This window comes from Orcinus orca, chromosome 5 (genome assembly GCF_937001465.1).
Source record: "Orcinus orca chromosome 5, mOrcOrc1.1, whole genome shotgun sequence".
NCBI lineage: Eukaryota > Metazoa > Chordata > Mammalia > Artiodactyla > Delphinidae > Orcinus > Orcinus orca.
Genome location: NC_064563.1, coordinates 89,800,879 through 89,820,647, shown reverse-complemented (window position 1 = coordinate 89,820,647; position 19,769 = coordinate 89,800,879). Strand labels below are relative to the sequence as shown.

The window sequence follows — 19,769 nt, the reverse complement described above, 5'->3', positions numbered from 1 at the left end:
AGGACTGGGCAGGCCTTTACAAGCTTCTTTCTTGCATAGGAAGTGAGATATCCCCCTAAGTCCCCATACAGTTAAAGAATGGGCTTTGTCTAGAGAGTTTATAGATTCAGCCTGGAAAACCCCACCCTCCTCATTAGATTCAAATGCGTTAGCAGATATGCACAAGGCAGGAACCCAGATTCCAGAAGCTGATTTCTTTCACAGGGGTCCTTCCTTGAAGTCTTAGAAAATGCAGGTGGTCTGGTCGTTTGTACATTTTGTTCTGTGTTTGTGTGTGTGTGTTTGGCTTACAACACAAAGGTCTATTTCTTGCTCATGCTACATGTCCACTGTGCATGGCTGTAGGCCCATACTGTCTTCATTCCAGAACCAAGGCTGAAGGTATAGTCCCTATTTCAACATGCTCATCATCGTCCTCAGGATCATTCCCAAACACTGATGGTTTTTGCAAAACAGGGTGCAACTTCTGTGCTTTCTTTGGCAAAATAAGCCTATACTGTCTGCCCAGAATCACGTTCTTGCTCCCATCTCCCTATTTTGTTTTCATCATAAAGTTTGTTTTTTTTTTTTGCGGTATGTGTGCCCCCCACCGCCGCGGCCTTTCCCGTTGCGGAGCACAGGCTCCAGACGCGCAGGCTCAGCGGCCATGGCTCGTGGGCCCAGCCGCTCTGCGGGATGTGGGATCTTCCTGGACTGGGGCACGAACCCGTGTCCCCTGCATAGGCAGGCGGACTCTCAACCACTGCACTACCAGGGAAGCTCCATCATAAAGTTTTTGAACACACTGGTGTACATGCACGTGCGCACGCACACACACACACATCATGATGATATTGTTGAAGACTAATGACCTAGAAAGATATTCACATGAAACAGTATGCTCAGTATAATCTAAGTATATGTAATTATGCATAGCTATAACTACCAGAGTAATGGCATTATGGGTGATTTTTATCTTTTTTATGTGCATTTTCAAATTTAAAACATATTTTAAAAAATCCTTATATCCCATCTACCTGGATATATAATAATATCAGAAAGTTACCATCTCAACCTCAGTACTTCCTGTCTAACAGCTCTCTACAAGGCAGGGCCTTGTAAGTCCCTCCAACAAATCCTCTTTTAAATAGAGCACTTGTGTGTGGTAAACATTGACAGACTGATCCCCTGACCCAGTGACCAACCTCCTTTTGTTAGGTGCCTGCACTCGGTTTAGAACCATTCACAGGCAAGGTCACAGAACTGAGAGAGATTTCAGAAATGATCCTGCCTGACTGCCTGCTCAGTGCACAGCTCTCCTTTCTACATGTCTGACTGGGTCCTGTCCAGTCTCTGCTTAGTCATATCACAGGGTAGGGAGACCAGCCATTGTTGGGTAATGGCCTTAGTTAAGAAGGTCCACCTTACAGAGAGGAGGGATCTATCCCCACAGAACACGCACCCTCAGATCCCAGCCCCCAAATTTATTGGCACCTCATGGCTGTAAGAGCTCATCCCAAGGAAAATAAAAGGGGGTGTGAGATGAAGAACTGACATTTTCTGTTGTTTTTCAGTAGTTTTGTTTTGACTTAAGAATCTCTTTTCGTTCATCTAAGTTTCTTTTCCATGCTGTCTGGCACCACTCAAAGATTTGCCTTGGGCTTCCCTGGTGGCGCAGTGGTTGAGGGTCTGCCTGCCGATGCAGGGGACATGGGTTCGTACCCCGGTCCGGGAAGATCCCACATGCCGCGGAGTGGCTGGGCCTGTGAGCCATGGCCGCTGAACCTGCGTGTCCGGAGCCTGTGCTCCGCGGCGGGAGAGGCCACAACAGTGAGAGGCCCGTGTACCAAAAAAAAAAAAAAAAAAGATTTGCCTTGTTCTCTACTTCTCTCTTTTTATGTCTGAGGTTTCTTTCTCTCCCAGATGAAACATTTACTTCTCCCCACTTCATCCTGGCCACCTTTCTTTGGTGACCATCCCTGCTCTTTTATTTTCTACCCTATAGGTAATTGACTTTCTTAGACTTTACCCCTCCTATTTCCCATCACCCTTTTCCTTTCTTCATCAGAACTTCTTATTCTCTCTTTCCCTTTTAGGGTCATACTGCAACAGTTAGAGACATTATAATACCACCCCTCCAAACATGAATCAAAATAAAAGCAGTACCTAACTATAAAACAAATTTATGGGAGAACAAATTGTTTTTTTCAGATTTTGACGATAATGATTATTTCGATGCTTTTTTGGGGCATTTTTTAATTGTAAAAGACATACCACACAAAATGTACCATTTTAAAATGTACAATTCACTGTCCCTAAGTACATTCACAAAGTTGTACAACCATCACCACTATCTAGTTCCAGATCTTTTGCATCAGCCCAAATGGAAATTCCATGCTTATTAAGCAGGCATTCCCCATTCTCCCCTCCCCCAAGCCTACAGCAACAACTAAAACTGCCTCTGTCACTATGGATTTGCCATTTCTAGATATTTTATATAAATGAAGTGATACAATACGTGGCCTTTTGTGTCTGGCCTCTTTAACGTTGCATAACGTTTTCAAAGTACATCATTGTTGTAGCATGCATCAGAGCTTCATTTTTCTTTTTTATGGCTAGATAATACTCCACTATATGAATAGACCACATTTTGTTTAGCCATTCACTCATCAGTTGATGGATATTTGGGTGGTTTCCCTCTTTCAGAGATTGTAAATAGTGCTGCTATGAACTTTTTCGTACAAGTTTTTGTTTGAACACAAATGCTTTTTTGGAAGTATTAATTCTTTTTCTCCAAAACGCAGGCTTGTTTGTTTCTTGCTGGGGGCAGGGGTGGGTGTGGAACTGCTTCACCGATGCACTAAGCAAGTTTCAGCTTGTCCACTGGTGATCTCCATCTGTTCCGGTACTTGTGCCTTTCCCTATTTTTCCCTTACTCTCTCTTCCCTGCACCAATTTGCATGTATGTGGACTCTTCCCCACTCAAACAATTTGGAATTCATATTGGCAAGTGGATTTCCTCCTCTTACACAGGTTTCTTTATATATATATATATGTATAAGTACAATGAATGTGTACAATTCAGAAAGCCCTTAGGCCTCAGTTCTTAGCTTCCCCTAACGAGGCCCCTCTCCAAGTCAATTCCAGGAAATCAGGCTCCCGGAGCTCAAGCCAGGAGAGGCCCTTCCTCGGGCCTGAGCTCATAAAGCCAAGGTGTGTCTGGGCCCCCAGCTCTGTCAGGCTTGGAACTTGAGCCTTCACTCGCTGGCTGCTGTCAGAGTTCAGTGCTCCCTGCCAAGCCCTTGGAAAGCTGGGGGCCAGAGAGAACAGAGAGGTGTCAGATTACTGCCTGCAGAAAGGAGGGGGCTGCCCTATCTGACACACACACACCCCCTCCCCTGGTGTACAGTGTCACCGTTACATGTACAGCGGGTGGGTAAGCAACCCCAGGCATCGTCAGCGTTGGACCGCATCGCAAAATACAGTGCGATTATCTTGCCTCCTCTCAGAAGTACAGAGGCCCTTGCTCCCTTCCCCTGTGCCTCTCCCACCCCTTTTTCCTGGGTTTGCAGCTCTCCCCCCTCCACATCCCCTGCTTTCCCCCATCTGTTTTTCTGGTGATTTCCCCCAAAAAACCACTCTACTTCTCTCCTGTCCTTTTGATTCCCTCCCCCTCCTTTCATCCTCCAAACCTTTTCCATCCACTCCCTGTCTCCTTGCCTTTCTCGGTGTGCCTTTTGGATCTGTTTCCTTTGACACTGATCCCAGGCCTGCTGCCAAGTTTCAGACCCATTAGTGAGGTGCCTTGCTGACTGAAACACAAATCAAGGCTGATCCGGGTACAATTAGCAGCTGCTCGCACCTCATCTGGAACGCATTAGCCAGCACTGAGAGTGGAGGGAGGGAAACAGGAGGGAAATATGGATGCCAAACAGAGCAGATCTCCTATTTTGGAACAGGGATCCTGACCCAGTAGATGTATAATTGAAAATAAGATACAAGTAGACAAAGAGGCCCCACCATGAGAGGCAAAGATGAGTGACCTGTTAACTGACCTTGGGTATCCTTCAGCATCTATGCAAGAGGTACAGACTCCTCCACATTTGATTCAGGTGTAGAACTATCATCCAGGAAAAGGGGTGTCTGTTCCATTTAATCCAGATATTTGAACACTCGTGTGATCCAGGAGTCCTCTGCTCTCTTGCTGCATACTGTTATCTTAGTACTGCTTCTAGAAATCTAATGTGCATTAAGAATCACCTGGCATTGAGTTAAAAACGCAGATTCTGATTCACTAGCACTGGGGAGGGGCCTGAGATTCTGCATGTATAACAAGCTGGTGGATGGACCACACTTCAGGAGTCTAGGACAATTCAGCTCATGTAACGTTGGTCAAATGCCCCTGCTAGAGGCTTCTCCCAGGACCCTGCCCTTCTCTTTGTTAGTACTCACAATTACAATTAAGGATAAATGATGTAATTAGCTGTTTGATGCCTATCTTCCAAGTCAAGTGCAAGCTGTCCAAGGGCAAGGACCAGTCCTGTCTGGTTCACTTCTGTATCCCCAGTACTAGCCCAGGGTGTTGCTTATAGTAGGTGGTCAATAAACATTTCACAAGTGAATTTTCACAAGTGAATGAACCAGCTCAGTCCTCAAGGCCCATCACAAGTCTCTTTCAGAGAGCCTTCCTAGCCCAGCATTCCTTATCTGTACCTGCCTGGTAACAGTTGATAATTTCCCATGTGTTTCAGCCCCTTAGCTAGATCATTAGCTACTTGAAACTGGGACTTGGTCTGCTCAGTTTCTGTACTTTTTTATGCCCTTCCTCCTCCATACACACACACACACCCCCCTCCCCGTGCTGCCTTGCTCTAGTAGGCATTTAATGTCAGTTGATTGATTGAGAGACCCTAGGATGATGCCAAGTTTTATTTAGAACTCAATTATAATGCCCAAGGGTTGGCTGAATTTTGGCTTGGACCAAAGCCAAGGTTTCACACGCCCCAGTGGAAAAGTCTTTAATACTACCTAACACGTCTGTGGGTGGGAAGGCTGAGACATTATGTGTGTACAAAATCAAGAGATTGTAAGGCTCCCAGAGCAGCTATAAATCAGGCCACTCTGGAGGGTTAACTGGTGCGCCTGCAGCCATTACCTCACTCCAGTTTCTCCACTGAAAACCATGGCTCACGGTGTAGGGCTTACTTGCAGGAGTGAGGGCTGCCGTTCTTTTCCAGGATCAGGCAGACCATTTACCTTGGAAATACAGAAAACTGGCTCGCTGCATTCTCCCATAGATAGGAGAACCTGGTTTTGTTTGGAATTCATCAAATGTCCTATTTTTCAAACATTCAGGGATTCGTGAAACCCAGTGTGCCTTTTGTCAAGCACCTTCCCCCCATAACCTTAAAACACCTGTGTAGCGCTTGCCTGGTGGCGCAGTGGTTGAGAGTCCCCCTGCCGATGCAGGGGACACGGGTTCGTGCCCCCGTCCGGGAGGATCCCACATGCCGCGGAGTGGCTGGGCCCGTGAGCCACGGCCGCTGGGCCTGCACGTCCGGAGCCTGTGCTCTGTAGCATGAGAGGCCGCAGCAATGAGAGGCCTGTGTACTGCAAAAAAAAAAAAAAAAAAAAAAAAACCTGTGTATCGTAAGGGACATTTAATGCGTATGCTTACTTACGCTTAAATCATCAAAATACTGTTATGCAAGATCTGTTTGATGTCTAAGAAACTTTATGAGCATTATTTGGAAGTTTAAAAACCTTGCTTTCAGCATAAAAAATCAGGAAGCTGTGTTTTTCCAAAAACACATTGCCTTTAACACAAAAAGATGTGAGGGCCTTTCCAGAATCCTAATTTTGCAGGGCTTAAGGGGTTCAGAGCCAGCACAGTCCAGGCTCACATCCCTGTCTCTTCAGGGAATCAAAGCGTAGCTGAAAGTCCCAGGCTTGGCAGACTCTGTGACCCTTCAGTACCCAATGGTGACAAAGATTAATCTGTCTGGAGACTCCCAAGCATATTTTACAACCAATACCCCAGATGCATGTTCCACGTGTAATCCTGCAAAATGCCTGGCTGTGGCCTGATTATCTTCTTAGGCAGATAAGACATAAATCCTAGGGTGTTAGAGACAACTTTTAAAGTTTGAAAGTACCTGGCAAAGAAAAACCACCAGAAATGCAGCTCAAAGATGTAGTCCTATGGGATGGATTTTCAATGATCTGACTGATCTCAGGGCAGGGAATGAGGCGGGAAACGTAGGATGTCCTGTTATCTCTTAAGGCTCTGCCCCAAATTGGCCCTGAAAACTGAGAGCCACCACTTTGTTCTCTGAGTTCTGGTTCACTTACAGGTGAAATGGTGAAATGGCTGGGGTGGGTGAGTTTCAAAGTAATGCTGACACACACACACACACACACACACGCACACGCACACACACACAATGTATATAAATGTCCCGTATAAACGCAATGAGTGAGCAATGGAGAAAGTATGCAGTACACCTAACACAAAGAAGAAACTTAGTGAATTGAGTGAGGGGTTGAGTGAGGAGTGACTGCATGTTGCTGAGAATAGGTAACAGGAAATCTGAATCCACAACCATCAACTCTCAGATAATAGTCTCCTGTTCCACCGTGGGGACATAGAAGTTTGGGGGTAACAGGAGAAAGGAAGATGGCCATCGGGCAGGTAGCAGTGGCCTAAGCAAGTGGTGAGAAGCAGAGGCGTAAGGAGACCCATGTGCCCCAGGCCACCTGGCCTGCCTCCCCATTGTCCTTTCTCCTCTGCGACCTCGGAGCCCAGCCTAAAATGAGCAGAGCCATGCCTGGGGAATGAGTCCTCCAGAAATGATATTCAGCTTCTAAGTGAACCACTCAGCAGATAGCACTGAAGGCCTGCCACCTGTCAAGCATGGCACAGCTGTCTCAGAGCCACAGTGGTGGCTAAGATGCAGTCCCCACCCTCAGAGAGTTCAGTCTGGCACAGGCGAGTGGCCAGCTTCCTTCTTGCCCGCCCGATATCCAAGGGAGTGTGAACGGAAATGACAGGACAGAAGGAGAGATAAGCAAGAGATGGAATCAACAGCACTGAGCCCTGAGCAGACGTGGGAGGCAAAGGACAAGGCAGCATTAAGGAAGCTGTTGAAGGTTCAAGTCTCGGTGTCTCAGAGGATGGTGATGATATTAGCAACAATCGAGATTACAGAGGAGAAAAGCAGTTGAGAGGGAAGATGCCAGGGCCAGTTTGGAACCTACCTGCTAAATCTAGTGAGACATCTCTGTAAAATGGCACTAAGTGAGGCCTTTATTCATCTGGGGAGGAAAAAAAAAGGCTGCCTGGAAAGTTCAGACACACACAGCACAGAGGAAAGAAAAATGAGGTGAGAGAGCATGAAAGCCCTTGTTGAAGGGGCTTCATTCTGGCCGGACGTGAGATCAGCAGAAACAGTGGGCTCCCTTGGCCTGAGCACGCCTAGATCAGAACTGGCACACCACTGTGTCTCACTTTTGATCACTCTAAGTGTTCTCAAAGTGAGAGAAACGAGTAATCTCACAGCCCCCAAAACTAGCTCAGAAGCGTGTGCTTCAGTGGGTCGTGGTGGCTCTGCACGTGGAAGATTGTATTCAGAAATGCCTGACTCCAGCTCTTAAATTCCATGACACACGTGGAAGGAATTGAGGAGATAGCTAGACTTAAATATTCCACCCACACAGTGTGGCGTCCTGATGCATTCTGGAAACAGAAGCGCACCATGGTGGAAAAACCTCTGCACAGTTAAATACGGACACCTTGAACAGGGGCTACATTCTTTATGAGATTTCTGTGTCACTGAAGACTTGGCCAGTTTCATCCTATGAAGAGAAATTATAGACTATCTCCTCTGGCTATCTAGAATGCTTTGGAAAATTTATTGTTTTGAAGAGCTAAACGTTACAGAGAGAAAAGGGTTTACCCCTTTGAGTGCCAAAACTTTACTTCAGTGATTTTGGATGAAATCTTTTCCAAAGGCATATACCTTTCCTTTACTTCTTAAATACAAACTTAATTTCACTTGAGGAATGCCAATTACAAACTATGTTACAATAAGAGAAATACTAGACAATAAGTTCATTGAGAAGTGAATGCTGCAAAAACTACTAGTGAAATCCAAATGAGGTCTGTAGTCCATTTAGTGGCAATGTACTGGCATTAGTTTCTTCCCTTTGATCACGGACTAATGTAAAATGATATCATTGGGGGAAGCTGGGAGAAGCGTACATAGGAACTATTTTTGCAGCTTCTTGTGAGTCTAAAATCATTCAAAATAAGGTTTTTTTTAAAGTAGCCTGAGATCAGGGACTCGTTTCAGTTATCAAGTGGACGAATAGAAGGAAGAAAGGAAGGAAAGGAGGAAGGAAGGGAAGGAGGACAGACAGGCAGGCTTGGGACCTTTAGAGATCTAAAAAACTATATGGGAAAGAGTGTGGAGTATCAAAGACGCGGGAGCTTTAAATGCAGGCAGGCTCTGAGGTACACCCCCTTCCTAGCTTGGTGACAAATGTCTTATAAGCTCAGTGAACCTCCACGTTTACCTTTGTAATATAGGGATAAAATACACACTACAGAGGATTGCTGTGAGGATTAAATAGAACAATATGCCCAGTACACCCAACAGAGTATCCATCATCCATTGGGTAGTCAATAAATGGCCCTGTTCTAAATGGCCCTGAATAGCGTGTGGTTGTAATTCTTATGTCTTAATTCTGTAGTTCTAGTTTCTAATCATCAGAATTCAGCTCTCACACGTTGATGCTCTGCACCTGCTTCCCTGTTTAGTTTGCTGCTCATCTGCTGTGAGCTTGATAGGATTCTACATGCAATATTAAATCTATATGCAATATTAAATTCTATATGCAATATTAAATTGTCTGTGAATAAACTATTTGTGTTTCAGCCCACAGACACTAATTTTAGCTGCTCAGAGACCTTTTTCTTTTGACGTACTATTTTTCGGTTGAGTTCTCCATGGATAAGTTTCTTCGATGAGTTCCAGTTAGATGAGACAATGACATTAATAAAGACAACAATAGCCATCGTTTATGGATCATTACAATGCTAACTGTATTGTGTTCGACATAAATTATCTCATTTAATTCTCATAGCCCCTCTTTGAGTTAACTGTTTTCATCTCTACCCTGTAGATTAAGAATTTCATCCTTCGCCCAAGGTCCCAGAGCTAATTATCTGCAGACCCGGCTCCTATCACAGAGGATTCCAAAACAGTGTCCTCTTCTTTCATTGCGATTGAAAATACTTTTAAATGGCCCCCGTCCTTAGAGTGGGAGCTAGGTCCCTTTGATGAAGGAGGTAAAGAGGGGGTGAGAAGAAGAGGAAAGGAGGAAAAGAAAGCTGTAGTCAAGAGTCCAGTTCTTTTAAAATCTCAAGAAGACAACAGTCCTGGAAACAGCATGATTTTATACTGTGGCTCCTTAATAAATGTTTGTTGAGTGTTTCATAAAAAAACAGGGTTTCCCCAAGCTGCCTAAAGAAAGAAAACTGTCTTATAGAAGGTTTCTCCCTTCTGTATCCTGAGACCCTTCATCCCCTGTGCTGATTACCTCCTCATGCACGGCCAAGCCAGTCAGGAAACGCCTCCTGTCACAGAACCTGAAGCCCTAGGATTTGAATTACATAAATTCCCTGTACAGGCAATCTCTTAGGAATTGTCTACTTTGCATTTTGAAGAATTCCTGTATTTGGTGACCAGACCTCTGAAGAAATGCTAATGATCCCGCCAGACGGTCCGGTCTGTAGGTGTTCATTGTTCACGTGCTTAGACTCAAAAGGGGAGCCCTGTTGACAGACACAAAAGAGGGAAAATAGGGCAGAGCTGAGGTGGAGGGAGAAAGTGCCTCTGCTATAAGGGAGCAGAGGCCGGAATCCAGCAAGGTTGCAGACCTAACCAGCTGTAAAGTCAGAGGAGTCTTTAAACAGAAAAGGTTCCTGGGCCTTGGCATATATTTCGCAACAGGTTGTGGTGTGAGGGATGTTTGGGACAACTGTAAACAGGAACTGCTGTGTCCTTATTAGGAATAATCACTTCTCCAGGCGGAGAAGCGGCTGTTGAGACTGTGCTCACAACCGCCTTCCTCCCTCCTGGCCCCAGCCTGTCCTCCCCGTTGCTGCTGTAGGAACCCAGTGACGCTGTTACTCTATGGTTGCTTCTGGAGACTGCGGCTCAGCAGGACCCCAGAAAAGAAAAAGCCAGGGATTCCATCTGGCGGAGTCTACCTTGATCCCAGCTGCTCACAAGAGCTGTTTATTCCCACCAACACTGAGCCTAGTGTAGCCGTCCTCCCTACCGGGTGGCCTTAAGAGCTGTCCAACAGGCCTGGCAAATTTTGTCAAAGCCAGACACTGGGCAGGACTTCAGGGGGTGGGCCTGGGTGCTCAGCAGCCTGGATTCGGAGAGGCCAGCACTCAACAGAAGGTAGGGGCTACGGTAAGAGTGGATGGGTGCTTCATCTTCCCTGTCGGGAAGAGCCGATGCATCCTCAGGCCTCAATGCCAGAGGTCATTGCCTAGCGTCACTCTGAGCCAGTATCACCACGTTTTATCACAGAGGTGATTAAAAGTGTAGGCTGTGTCAACAAACAGTATAGGTCCAAATTCTGGCTCTGCCTTTCTCTGCATGCATTTTTCTGAGGATGAAAGTAAAACTTGGCAAATAGCTGAATTAAGGGGAAACAGAGAGTCTTTTAGAAGTCTAGGTATAGGCCCAACTGCCCTGGAGGAGATGAAGGTTATTTATAAAAATTTGGAGTTAGGTAGGCTAAGCAAATTTGAAGATGAATATGAAGTCAGTTTTCCACATTTTGAGTTTCAAGAGCTAATGAAATAATCAAATGAAGATGCTAGTAAGCAGGTAGAAAAACAGGAATGGAGTTTAGGAGACAGGTTAGAATTAGATTTTCTTCATCATTGGTCCATGCATGACCCTATTTTATTTAACCTTTAATAATACAATGAACACTATGAAACTATAGCTCAACACAAGAACCAACCATTACCAGTAACCCACACCTACCCAATTGGTCATCCATATCCCATCCCTCCACCTCAGAGGAAACCATTATCCTGACTTCTGTGTCTATAATTCCTTTCCTTTGTTTTCTGTTTTATTACATATATCTAAAAAAGTAAATCTAAAAAAGTAAATCGACTGATTTTTCTTGTTTTACAACTTTATAAACAGGTTATACTATAACGTCTGTTGGAACTTACTTTGGTCACTCAACATTATGTCACTGAGATTCATACCTGTTATGTGAAGCTGAATACCATTAGTTTTCACTACTGTATAATATTCCATTGGGTGAAAAATACACTACTTATCTGTTGTCATTAAGTGTATGAGTTGTTTCCAGTTTCTTTGCTATTCTGAGCAGTGAGCTATGAACAATTTTTCACATGTCTCCTGGTGCATCTGTGTAAGAATTACTCTTGGGCTTAAACCCAAGTGTAAGTGGGATTGCTGGGTCATACAGCATACAAATGTGCAGCTCTTCAAGTAACACCAAACTGGTTTTCAAAGTAGTTGCGCCAGTGAGACAAAGATTTGAGAGATATTACCAGGGAGGTGACTATTAAAGCCATGGAGGCCGATGAGTTTGTCCTAGGAGACCATGTAAAGCAAGAAACAAAAGCGGGGATTGAGGTCTGATTCTTAGAAACATGTATGTTCAAGTATGTACAGGAGGAAGCAGTGCCAGAAAAGAAAACAAATGGGTGGTCAGAGAGGAGGGAACACAACCAGGAGAGGTAGAGTCAAGCATGCCAGAGGACAGGGGTGACCAACATCAGAGGATGCTGCAGAGATGATTTGAGAAGGATGAAGGTTGAGAAAAGGTCAGTGACCTTTAAGAAAGCTATTTTTGGCTTTGTGGACTGCTGAGTGTAGAAGCCATATATCAAGGGATTTATGGGTGAGCGCTGGAGGTGGGGTGGTGGAGAGAAAGATTGTAATTATAAATACCATCGGGATAAGTTTGACAGTGAGTTGAGGAGTAGATATAGGAAGTTGGAGGAGGTATCCCAGCTGGGATGTGATTTTTAATTTGTTTTTAAGGATGGGGAAGACTTGATGTGCTTGTAGATTCAGAAGTAGAAGCCAGTGGGAAGGAAGTGTTTGAAGTAAGAGAGGTTCATTTTAGAGGAAGGTCTTCTAAGGAATGGGAGAGGATAGAATCTGATGCACAAGTTTGTTCTTGGCAACTCTATTTCTCTGAAACAGAGAAGATAAAAAAACTTTAAAAGGCATAAAAAATTATCATTGACATCACAGCAACTAACATTTATAGAGTACACTGTGCAAAAGATCCTATACTAAGCACTTCACATATTATCTCATTTAATCATCTGAACAGACCTATGGCATGGGTACTTTTTATAATATCTATTATAATTTCCATTTTACAGAAGAGGAAACTGAGGCTTAGAGACATGACTAGATCAGGCTAGTTGTCTGAGGCCATGTTCTCTCAATCATTATGTGTAAGCTGAGAATTTGGAAGTAGAACAAGATTGTGCAAGATGGCAAAAGCTTAGGCCTGAGGCAATCAGAGATGTGAGAGGATTAAAAAAGGCTTGGATTAGGTACCCTTATGTGATAAGGAGTCAGGGGAAGAGGAGAGGGAAGTAAACATGTTGGGCTTTTACTATGTTTTGGGCTAAGTGCTAGGCCCTTTGCATACATTGACTTATTTCAATGGGAACAAATTAAAAAGATAACTAAGGAGCAAGGGCTCCTTGGCAATTGGAAAGCATCCAGTGTAATGGACCTAAGCAGTCTGGGCTTTTTGTAGGTTGCACAAACGACGAGCAGGAATCTGAAGAAGACAGTGCAGTTGAGCAAGGGTTGGAGATATGTAAGTGGAAGCCTAGAAGTAAGGGGGTAGATGAGGCCAGAGAGGCCACTTATTTGCTGACCGTGGCCTCTCACAGGGGGAAAAAGGCAAATAAGTTCATGAATCAGATGAACTGAGCTGGGGAATATCAAGGGACTAAAGTTCACAGAGGGGATACAGAGGCAGTCCAGCATTGGCACGGGTGGGAGAGAGGTGGGAAGGTGAGAGGCTCAAGGACTTTCATGGTTTGAGATCTTAGAAGTTGAGCAGCTGAGCACTGAGAGGTCTGCAGTGTGGTCACTCAGGAGGGTGCTGAAGAGAAGAAGATACAGATGAAGGCCGCTGGGACTGAGAAACCAGAAGGCTGGGCTACATATAGCACTTTGTAGTTTATGTTGTTTTATAATCTTCATAACCCCCTGGGGGATAGTTCTTTTTGTGCATTAAAAAAATTCAAAAATTGAAATTAAAAAAAAATGTCTGTTACTAGAGACAGTACATAGATGACCAAACTTGGGCTCCCCCAATTTGGATAAAGCAGTCCTGGGATGTGAACCAAGTCATCTTCTCCAAGTTCCCCTTTTCCTCTTTAGTGCCTGCGACTCCCACTCACCATTCAAGAGTCAGTTCAAGTGTCATCTCCAAGAAGTTTTCATCTCTCTTAACACTGAGCCAGGGGCCCTTCTTCTGGGATTTCATGACTCTCTCACCTTCTATCCCAATTGCTCACTTATTTGTCTCTCACTAGGCTAGAGGAAAGTGACTCTGCCTTTATTTCCAGTGCCTGGCATCATTTCTGGCCCAGAATGGGCTCAGTAAAAGTTTATGGAATTAATTAATATATTCGAAAACAACAGACTGGGCCCAGAGGCATACCAAGCCAAGAGACTCTTTCCAGTATTTGGACTTACAGTGCCCATAAATTTGGTCTGAGAAAAATGGTTCTCTGTTAAAATAAGGTCAGGCTTCCCTGGTGGCACAATGGTTAAGAATCCGCCTGCCAGTGCAGGAGACATGGGTTCGAGCCCTGGTCCGGGAAGATCCCACATGCCATGGAGCAACTAAGCCCGTGCACCACAACTACTGAGCCTGTGCTCTAGAGGCCACGAGCCACAACTGCTGAGCCCACGCACCACAACTACTGAAGCCCATGTGCCTAGAGCCCGTGCTCTGCAGCAAGAGAAGCCACTGCAATGAGAAGCCCGTGCACCGCAGCGAACAGTAGCCGCCGCTCGCCGCAACTAGAGAAAAGCCTGTGCGCAGCAACGAAGACCCTATGCAGCTAAAAATAAATAAATAAGTACATTTATAAAAAAAAAAAATAAGGTCAGTGTAATGGGGCTGGTAGAAGGGCAGCCAAGATAAGCTGGGTTTGGGAGCCTGGAAAGGGGTGGGCTTATCTGGATAGCAATGAGTTCAGAAGAGAGAAGGAGAGACAACTAAAGCAGTACTGAGTATCATTTGTCAAATTACTTAAGTTATTAATCAAAAGCCCAAGTTTCCTAAGAAGCCACCAGATAAAACCTTAGTGTATCCTGCCTCCATCACCCCACCCCAACCCCAGAAGAAAGTAGACGCCACCCACCACAGCTGTGCTTCACTCCTCATTGTTCACACCCACCTTCCCTCTCTCCCCCCGGCCCCGCCTCCCCCGAACCTCCCAAGCCCCTCAGATGCCTCCAGTTTACACACACAGACCACGTCACTCCATCCTCAGATGCACACCACGCTTGCTCTCTCCTGGGCTGCTTCTCCTCCCCGGTTTCCCAGCCTGGGAACGGAGACAGCCTGTTTTCAGTTAAGCCTTTGGTCACACACAGATGCCTTTTCCATTACTCTTGTTTTTCCTCTTGGAGTGTAACATTTCCAATTAATTCTCCACAGGGGAGGAGGCCCTGTGTTAACCACCTCCACGTGGGCGTGGGGGGCAGGGTCCCTGGAGGCCTGCCCTGGACTGCCAACAGCTGACCCCTGGGCAGCCTGCAACAGGAACTTTCTTCCCTTTGGTGGAGGGAAAGTGACCCTGTGGACACAGTTTGGGGGCATATCACAGGTTTGCCCACCTCTGTAGCTAAGGCCTAGAAAGGGGACCCTCTTCTAAGCTCCTTTCCTGACCCTCTGACAGCCTGAAAACACTAAATGAATCTTGTCTGCAAGAGGCCATGGAGTTTGTCTTGCTCTTTTTTAAAACCTAGGGGAAGAGTTAGAAAATAAGGACCATAACAGACCCATGAAAATCGAGAGGCTCTCCTTGTGGAGCTCCACTTTTGTACACACCTCTATAGCGTATAATTTCCCCCAGAAATTACAGCAGGCTGTAAGTGAAAATGTTAGGAGTCCCTTCTGTCCTCTAAGGAGCGTGTATATCCCTGCCCTTGTGATAGAAGAAAATATACCAAGTTGCTCTGAACTCTGGCTTCTGAGCAGTCGACTCCGCTCAATCACTAGTCCCCACAGATTAGCCTCACAAAGAGGAAATTCAAATTGGAGCTTCAAGAAAATGAAAGACGGGCATTGGATCCTAAAGTTTGGGCAGAATCGTCAAAACTGCAAGTTCTTAACCTGTGAATGTCAGGTGTCGGCTGTGATGAGTCCTTCGTGTGGTTTTTTGAACTCCCAATAGGCCAGACATCGGGCTGGGAGCTTGGCAGCCACCGTGAAGTTTGCCAAGGTAGTTATCGCCATGATCTTGTGTTGCACAGGGCTGCTGTGGGCAAACTCCATCTGTGCGGAGAGCCCGGGCTCCATCTCTTTGCCCATTTGGAGCTCCACCCAGGAATCCTTGATACTGGGTTTCACGGGCTGGAGATACATCTGACTGATTCTGGGTTTGGGAAAAGGGATTGAAGCAGTACCCCCTTCTGCAGCAGGAAGAATAAAAGGCATGGGAACTGGGTTGTGGGAAACAGCAGGAGGAGGCGAGGAATTGAGTCTGAAGGGAAGAACTGGAGATTCCTGTCAGATTTGAGGCCCAGAGAGCTCTGACGAGCAAAGGACACATGCTGTTTATAATCTTACATGGAGTAGGCTTGATTACACCTTGAAAGCTTTGTGGCCTCTCTCCCAGGCACCTGGGTCCAATTATCCAGGGCCCCATCTACCTAGAAGAAAAACTGCATCTGACTCTCCCAGGCTGACTTCACTCTCACCAGGCTCTCATCCTCTTTCTGACATGAATCGAAAGGAATGCAGGTGGTGGAGAGGACCATGCCTGTTGACATACACCCTCCAGAATCTCGTCACTGTTTCATGTGTTACAACTACCTTAAGTTTGATCATCAGCAACTTAATTCCTCTGCACAGGTTGTCTTGGTAACAGTGTCTCCACACTGAAATGCTTTTTTTCCCCAACTTTATTGAGGTGGAATTGACGTATAACAATGTTTCAGGCGTACCATGTGATGGTTTGCTATTCGTATATATGTGAAATGATTACCACAATCAGGTTAGTTAACACACTCATCACCTCACATAGGTACACTTTTTGTGTGTGGCAAGGTCTTTTAAGATCTACTTCCTTAGCAACTTTCAAATATACTACAATACAGTATTATTAACTATAGTCACCATGCTATGTATATTAGATCCCCAGAACTTATTCCGCTTATAACTGGAAGTTTCTACCCTTTGACCATTGTTACAGTGCTCCCCACCCCACCCAGCAACCACGAAACTATTCTGTTTCTATGAATTTAGTTTTTTAGATTCTACATATAAGCGAGATCATACAGTATTTGTCTTTCTCTGACTTACTTCATTTTAGCATAATGCTTCAAGTTTCATTCAAATGGCAGGATTTCCTTCTTTTTTATGGCTGAATAATATTTTGTCATATATATAAAACAGAATATGATATATGTATATATATGTATCACATTTTCTTTATTCATTCTTCCATCAGTGGACATGGGTTATTTCCATGTCTTGGCTATTGTAAAATAATGCTGCTATGAACATGGGGGTGCAGATATATCTTTGAGATAGTAATTTCATTTCCTTTGGTTATATACCCAGGAGTGGGATTGCTGGCTCATATGGTAATTCTATTTTTAATTTTTTGAGGGACCTCCATACTGTTCTCCATAGTGGCTGCACCAATTTACATTCCCACCAACAGTGCAAGAGGGTTCCCTTCGCTCCACACCCTCCCCAGCATTTAACTCTTGTCTTTTTGATGATAGCCATTCTGACAGGTGAGGTGATAGCTCATCGTAGTTTTGATTTGCATTTTCCTGATGATTAGCGATGTTGAGGACCTTTTCATGTATCTGTTGGCCATTTGTATATCTTTTTTTGGAAAAATGTCTGTTCAGGTCCTTTGCCCATTTTTAAATAAGATTATTTGGGGTTTTTTTGCTGTTGTGTTGTATGAGTACCTTATATCTTTTGGATCTTAACCACTCATCAGACATATCATTTGCAAATATTTCCTCCCATTCTGTAGGTTGCCTTTTCATTTTGTTGATAGTTTTCCTTCCTGTGTGGAAGCATTTTAGTTTGATGTAGTCCCACTTGTTTATTTTTGCTTTTGTCGCTTCTGCTTTTGGTGTCATATCCAAAAAATAATTGCTGAGATTGATGTCAAGGAACTTTTCCATATGTTTTCTAACAGGAGTTGTATGGTTTCAGGTCTTACATTTAATTCTTTTATCCATTTGTTGGTAATTTTTGTGAGTGGTGTAAAATAAGGGACCAGTTTGATGCTTTTGCATATCGATTATTTAAAGGATGTATCAGGTGACTTAAAATTATTAGGAAATGGAAAAATGGGTTGGGCAATATTCAGTGTATATTCAGTTCATTCAGATCACAGGAATGGGTGCTTTGGAAAGAAAATAGAAAAAAATATGGTCTCAGATGTCTAGGAGCAACCCTTCAAAATGGGTAGGCAGAATTCATCCATGTGGAATGGATAATTAGATACTTAAACATGGAGACTAATGACGGAGGGGAGCTAGATCTCCTTTTAATAGGGTAGTTAGGGAAAGCTTCTCTGAAATGATACATTTAAGCAAAGACCTAAAGAATGAAAAAAAAACAGCCTTATGAAGAACAGGTGGAAAAATTTTCCAGGGGGAAGAATCAGAATATGCAAAGTCCCTGAGGCTGGAAAGAGTTTGTTCAAGGAAATGAACAGAGGCCACTATGACTAAAGCTAATTTTTAAAAAACATAATGAGATAATATTAAATATAAAATTTTACATACTGTGTTTTCACGTAATATAAAAATGCATTTCCTATGTTATTACTTTTTTTCAAAAATATGGTTCTAATGACTTACAACAGTCTGTGCAATAAATGTAATATAATTTGCATAACCATACCTTTCAAAAAATACTGTTTCCAACTTTTTGCTTTTACAATAGTGGGAGCACGGCTTTATACATAAATATACGTATATACATAAATATTTGTCTGAATTTATTTTTCATCAGGAAAAATTGCCAGGAGTGGAACAACTTAGGTAAATAAACATTTTCAAACCAAGTTGCTCTCCAGAAAGTTGGTCTATATTACTCTTTCACCAGCAGTATATGGAGTCCATTCTAGAGTTAGTAATAATTTGAGCAGGATTTTAAATGTAAACTATTAAATAGAAATCCTTAATGTGGGAAACAATTAACTTTAAATTATTGAGAAATGTTAGTATAGAAGTTGCTTTGTAATATGTAAACCCAAAATACACAGAAGAATCAGTATAAGAGGAAAGTATTATCTCAAATCAATATGTGGCTTTGGGGAAATTGTTTATTTGGAAAAACATTAAATTATCTCCTTTCCTCATACCATATACACTCCTGATGGATTAAGGAGGTAAACATTAAGAAACAGGTAAACCATAAAATAACTTTAAGAAAATGTAGGTATATATTTATCATATAATAGGGGAGGAGAAACAAAAAAGAAAGTAAAAGATTGATGGATCTAACTGCATATGGATTCAAAACTTCTATTTCAAAAGTCCTGTCAATATAAATCCATCCTCTGAGAATAAAATAGGTACACTTAATAGGTTTCTTAATAGTGATAGCTAACATGCACTGAGTACTTGCCAGGCACTTGCTCAGTACTTTTTTTTTTTTTAAACATCTTTATTGGGGTATAATTGCTTTATAATGGTGTGTTAGTTTCTGCTTTATAACAAAGTGAATCAGCTATACTTATACACATATCCCCATATCCCCTCCCTCCCCTCCCTATCCCACCCCTCTAGGTGGTCACAAAGCACCGAGCTAATACTTAATCTGCTTTTTATTACTTACTCCTTGTGAGGTGGATACTATTACGTACCATGAACCCCTGGCTCCGAGGCGCTGGAGTCACCAGCAGTCAATAGTAAGCTGAGCTGAACAGGGGTGGTCTTGGTCAAGCACCTGTCAACTTGCCCAGGACACTTACTTGGCCCCGAGACTCTGCTCATCTGCCCCTCACCCTCCCTTGGTAGTTGTCGCCTGCCCGTCAATGGCAGCAGAATAGCACGCTGTGATCTCATTCATTTCGAGGCCAAAGGCTGCTGTTTTGTGGACACTGGTCACCTCTGACTTTCTCCTCTACTGTCTAAGCCAACCCAGAAGAAGTCACCATAGAAATAGAAAATATTATTAGAGCTTGTATCAGAGATCCAGGGATCGTCTCCACTGAGCTGAGACAGAAAATTAATATGTTTATCAAGAAAGATTACACTTGTCGGCAAAGAGTCTTTTTCAGGCTCTAAGGATAAACAGACAGAGTCGCCAGCTGCCCTCAGGGCTGGTCCCTGGGCAGGGTGTCTGCACAGGGCTGGTAGTATGTGCTCTGTCCATCTCAGCAGAAAACAGGCTGCAGACTTTATCCAACCTCCAATCCCACCCCAGACAGGCCCCAGCTCTCAGCCACATCTTCCTCTGTGTATTTTTATTAT

At 43.9% G+C, this 19,769-nt stretch overlaps 1 protein-coding gene across 4 annotated transcripts in view; it reads left to right on the top strand.

Annotated features, from left to right (window-relative positions):
- BOC (BOC cell adhesion associated, oncogene regulated) overlaps positions 1–19,769 on the top strand; it is a 263,978-nt gene that overhangs the window by 141,658 nt on the left and 102,551 nt on the right. The window lies entirely within an intron of this gene.